Source organism: Nycticebus coucang, chromosome 3, assembly GCF_027406575.1.
Source record: "Nycticebus coucang isolate mNycCou1 chromosome 3, mNycCou1.pri, whole genome shotgun sequence".
Lineage (NCBI taxonomy): Eukaryota > Metazoa > Chordata > Mammalia > Primates > Lorisidae > Nycticebus > Nycticebus coucang.
Genome location: NC_069782.1, coordinates 23,529,687 through 23,535,093, shown reverse-complemented (window position 1 = coordinate 23,535,093; position 5,407 = coordinate 23,529,687). Strand labels below are relative to the sequence as shown.

Sequence of the window (5,407 nt, the reverse complement as noted above, 5' to 3'; positions counted from 1 at the left end):
TCCAGCCCTACACCTTCAGTAGAAATATACCTACTGATTTTAAAGGAGTAGACTTAGAGCCCCCAAATTAACAGAGATTTATAGACTGGTTGGAATGTGTGTAATGATTCTAAATCTTAGCAGCATACACCGTATTATAATTTGAGCTACCTTTAAAATGGCCACATCTGATCTGCTTTGTTTAAAGTGTGGTTTGTTCACAAGCAAATAGAAAACATACTATCTACGTTTACTTCTAAGTTTAAATGTTGGGAACTGACAGAGGCTATTACCTACAACCGAACTATATACAGAAACTAGGGATTTCTTGGGTTTTTCCAATTTATGAGGTGCAGGCAAAATGAGAGGAGGCAGGAAGATGATCAACACAGGAGAACAAAGAGCATCATTCTGTTTTCCTGAAATCCAGAGAGGGGGTGGAAGGTAGGACGCCTGTGTCCTTCCAGTGAACTCTCTCCCACAGCCCTGAATCTGATCCCATTTGGGGTATGTTCCACTTCCCTTGCCTTCCCTTCCCTTCATAAGGCTAACCCCGTGGAAGGTCATATCTAGGCAGTCAGCCTTTGAGGAGAATGATTCTGCATCAGGCTGTGAGTCAGAGACTGGGCAGAGCTGCAAGGCCCAGGCAGGTCCTTCATCCCTCCAGCACCTATTCCCATCCCTTCCCCAGTGCTTCCCACTGAGGTTTCCATTCTCTGCAGGGACTTTGATCCACCAGATATCTACAATTTATGTCCAATCTCTTCTTTTGATTTTTTTCTTTTAGTCTGTAAACATACTCAAGTTAATTCCATCATTTGAGAGAGAGAGAGCAAGAGAGGAAGGGAAAACAAGAAGATGGACAAGAATATACTGGGTCAAGTAGAATCCAAAAAAATTCTTGTCTACCTGGAACCTCAAATTGTTACCTTATTTAGAAAGAGGATTTTTGCCGATATCATCAGTTAAATTAAGATGAGGCCATCCTGGCCAAGTGTGGTGGCTCACACCCATAATCCTAGCATTTTGGGAGGCCAAAGTAGGAGGATACTTTGAGCTCAGGAGTTAGAGGACAGCCTGGGGAAGAGTGAGACCCCCTCTCTACTAAAAATGGAAAAATTAGCTGGGTGTAGTGGGGGTCACCTGTAGTCCCAGCTACTCAGGAGGCTGAGGTAAGAAGATCCCTTGAAGGTAGCACCTGTGGCTCAAAGGAGTAGGGTGCCGGCCTCACATACCAGAAGTGGCGAGTTCAAACCCAGCCCTGACCAAAAAATAAAAAATAAAAAACGGCAAAAAAAAAAAAAAGATCACTTGAACCCAGGAATCTGAGGTTGCTGATGCCATAGCACTCTACCTAGGGCAACAGAGTGAGACTACTATATCTCAGGAAAAAAAATTAAAAAAATAAACAACCTAGAGACAAGGAAACTGAATGGTATATATGGTCATACTACATTAGGGTTGAGTCTTAATGTAATGCCTGGTGTCCTTACAAGACAGGAAGACCACTTGAACCCAGGAGTCTGAGGTTGCTGATGCCACAGCGTCTCAAAAATATATATATAGATATACATACAGATATAGATAGATATATTGATATAGATATGAGGTCACAGAACATTAGGGTTGAGTCCTAATGTAATGACTAGTGTCCTCAGAGGAAACAGAGACCCAGAGGAGATGCCCGGGGAGAACACCAGGTGACAGTGGAGGCAGACGCTGAAGGGGCGCGTCTACAAGCTTAGGAACGCTGAGGATTGCCAATTACCATCAAAAATAAGGAAGAGAGGGCGGTGCTTGTGGTTCAGTGGGTAGAGCGCCGGCCCCACATACTGAGGGTGGCAGGTTCAAACCCAGCCCCAGCCAAACTGCAACAACAACAAAAAAAAATAGCCGGGCGTTGTGGCGGGCGCCTATAGTCCCAGCTACTCGAGAAGCTGAGGCAGGAGAATCGCCTAAGCCCAGGAGTTGGAGGTTGCTGTGAGCTGTATGACACCACGGCACTCTACCGAGGGTGATAAAGTCAGACTCTGTCTCTACAAAAAAAAAAAAAAAGGAAAAAATCCACAGGGCCTTCAGAAAGAGCCCGGCACCTTGATTTCCAACTTCCTAGCCTCCAGAGCTATGTGGATAAATTTCTATTATCTTACACCATCCAGTTCGGGGTAATTTGTTACAGGAAATGAATACACATCCCATTGTGGGTTTATTTTATTTTTATTTTTGAGACAGAGCCTCACGCCTCAAGTCACCCTGATTAGAGTGCTGTGGCATCACAGCTCACAGCAACCTCCAACTCTTGGGCTCAAACCATTCTCCTGCCTCCGCCTCCCAAGTAGCTGGGACTACAGGCGCCCACCACAACACCGAGCTATTTTTTGGTGGCAGCCGTCATTGTTGTTTGGCAGGCCCAGGCTGGATTCAAACCCGCCAGCTCAGGTGTATGTGGCTGGCGCCTTAGCCGCTTGAGCCACAAGCGCCGAGCGAGCCTCTTTTTATTTTTTGAACTCATCTGAATTTCCTAAATGTTCTACAATGAACATGGATCACTCAGACAACAAAATCTTAAAAATCCCATGCCCTGCCTTGATTCCACATGGCCCTGCTCCCTCCTTCCCTGCCCAGGTTTCTCAAAGGCTGTCTCTCACCATCTCTACTTCTTCACCTAGGAGCACCTCACCTCCCTTCACTGCTGTCAGGCATACACGCCACAAGCCTAAGAAACTGACCTCCTTGCTGATGATAAATCCCCATTTTTTTTTTTCAAGTTAATGTGAGGGTTCAAACAACCAGGTCACAATATTTGAATTTGTTAGGTAGAATCCCTCTTGTAGTTGTGTCCTGCACCCAAAAGGCATGCCATACACCCCTAAATCGTGCCCATTAAGTGAGAACATACCCAAACCGCCATCCTCCCCTCTCCTCCCTCCCTCACTCCTCCTCCCCCAACTTGAATTGAAATGAGTGAGCGCGTATTAGATCATCTACTGGCTTCATATTAGTACTGAGTACATTAAATACTTGCTTTTCTATCTTTGTGATATTTTACTAAGAAGAATGCGTTTCAGTTCCATCCAGGTTAATATAAAAGATATAAAGTCTCTACCTTTTTTTTTTAACTTTGTAAATTTGTTTTTATTGAGGGATGGGACACAGGGGTATGGGATACACCTCCCTCACAGGAATATGCATTCTAATCTTCCTGGGAAGCTTTGTGGAACTTTTTCTTCTTCTTGGAGCTGCTCTTGGTGGCTGCAGCCTCTTCCAGCCCGCTGCTGTCTCCTCCTTAGAGGAGAATTTCCTCATTTTTTTAGACCTGCTCTTGTTGCCTGCCTCTTCAGGGTCACTGACTACGGTTTCCTCCTTGGGTGAAGCTCTCTCCTTGGGAGGCCTTACAACGCCTGTGGCCTCCTCAAGATCACTACTAACCAACTTCTCTTTGGAAAAAGATTTCTTTTTCTTGGGTTTAGAGACAAGGATAGATGGGTGGTCTTCCAATCCATCCTCCTGAGGAACCTCCTGGGGCCTTTGCTTTTTCTTCTTTCGGGGTTTTTCCACTGGCTTCTCACACTCCTCCTGAGTGCTACTGCTATTTTCTGAAGAAGTGAAGACAAGTGCAGCCAGTTGTTTCTTTTTTTCTTTTTTTTTTTTATAGATTGATGTATTTTGATGTTTGTGTGTGTGTGTGTGTGTGTGTGTGGTTTTGGGCTGGGGCTGGGCTTGAACCTGCCACCTCTGGCATATGGGGCTGGCGCCCTATCCCTTTGAGCCACAGCCGCCGCCCAGCCAGTCGTTTCTTTTCCTTCTTCAAGCGTTTCTTCTCCTGTTTCTCCAGTTTCCCAGTGATCTCAGCAGCCACTTCCTCTGCCTGAACTATTACTTCCTTCATGACATCCAGATTCTTTCATGGAATCTCTCCAATCTCAGTCGCTCCTCAACTTGTTCCCAAAGCTTCTCCCAAAATATATTTGTGGGCACCTCAGAAAAGCAATCGATTTGCGAGGCAATACCGCATTTATTTGGCAGGTATCAGGAGATTCGGCCTTTGTTCTTGGCCCCTGCTCGGCCAATGAAGATGGAGTGGAAAACAAGTCCACATTTTGGTGTGTTACCCCTTGTCTTCAGGGCTCTGGAAACTTGGTCCCTGGGACCAAGGAAACTGAGTCCCTGGGAATCACTCAGACACCAGGACTGGCCATCACCTCCATAGCACAGGGCTGTATAAGTTAGAAGTCTCCATCTTTTTATGGCTGAATAATATTCCCTGGTATTCATATACCACAGCTTGTTAATCCATTCCTGAGTTGATGGGCATTTAGGTTGTTTCCACAACTTGATGATTGTAAATTGAGCTGTGATGAACAATTTAGTGCAAATTGTCTTTATGATAAACTGATTTTTTTTCTTCTGGGTAAATGCCTAGTAGTGGGATTGCAAGGTCTAATTTGAGTCCTTTGAAGATTCTCCCTACTTCTTTCCAAAGAGGCTGTATTAGTTTGAAGTCATACCAACAGTGTAAAAGTGTTCCCCTCTCTCCACAACCACACCAGCATCTGCACCTTTGGGACTTTGTCATGTGGGCTAATCTTACTGGGGTTAGGTGACATCTCAGGGTGGTTTTGATTTGCATTTCTCTGATGATTAGGGACAATGAGCATTTTTTTCATACATTAGTTAGCCATTCATCTGTCTTCCTCAGAGAAGGTCCTATTCATGTCTCTTACACAGTGATAAATGGGATTGTTTGCTCTTTTTTGTTGTTGATTAATTTGAGTTCTCTATAGATCTTGATTATCAAGCCTTTGTCAGATATAAAACATGCAAATATCTTTTCCCATTCTGAAGGTTGTCTGTTTGTTTTGATTGTTGTGTCCTTAGCTATGCAAAAGCTTTTTGGTTTAATTAAGTCCCATTTCTTCATTTTTGTCATTATTGCAATTGCTACTGAAGTCGTCTTCATAAAACCTTTCCCTAGGCCTACATCCTCAAGAGTTCTTCCCATACTTTCTTCTAGGATTTTTATGGTTTCATTCTTTAGATTTAAATCTTTTATCCATTTTGAAACAATTTTTGTAAGTGGTGAAAACTGCAGCTCCAGTTTCAATCTTTTACATGCGGTTATTCAGTTCTCTCAGCACCATTTATTGATTAGGGATTCTTTTCCCCAGTGTAAGCTTTTGTATGGTTTATTAAAGATCAGATGGCAACTAGAGACTGGTTTCGTCTCTTGATTTTTCTATTCAGTTCCAAATGTCTATGTCTTTATTTTTGTGCCAATACCATGCTGTTTGATCACTGTGGACTTGTAATATAGCCTAACATCTGGTAGAGGCATGTCTCTGGTGTTGTTTTTATTACTAAAAATTGCCTTGCCTATACAGGGTTTTTTCTGGTTCCATACAAAATGAAGAACTATTTTTTCCAGTTC

The 5,407-nt window shown here is 43.5% G+C and overlaps 1 non-coding gene and 1 pseudogene across 1 annotated transcript; both read right to left on the bottom strand.

Annotated features, from left to right (window-relative positions):
* Positions 1-3,172: 3,172 nt before the first annotated feature.
* LOC128580666 (nucleolar protein 56-like) lies at positions 3,173-3,868 on the bottom strand (annotated as a pseudogene).
* A 283-nt stretch (positions 3,869-4,151) lies between these two features.
* On the bottom strand, positions 4,152-4,239 carry LOC128582923 (small nucleolar RNA SNORD86). Its single transcript, XR_008379335.1, has one exon. It is a non-coding gene; the product is annotated as a small nucleolar RNA SNORD86 (small nucleolar RNA).
* Between the last annotated feature and the right edge of the window lie 1,168 nt (positions 4,240-5,407).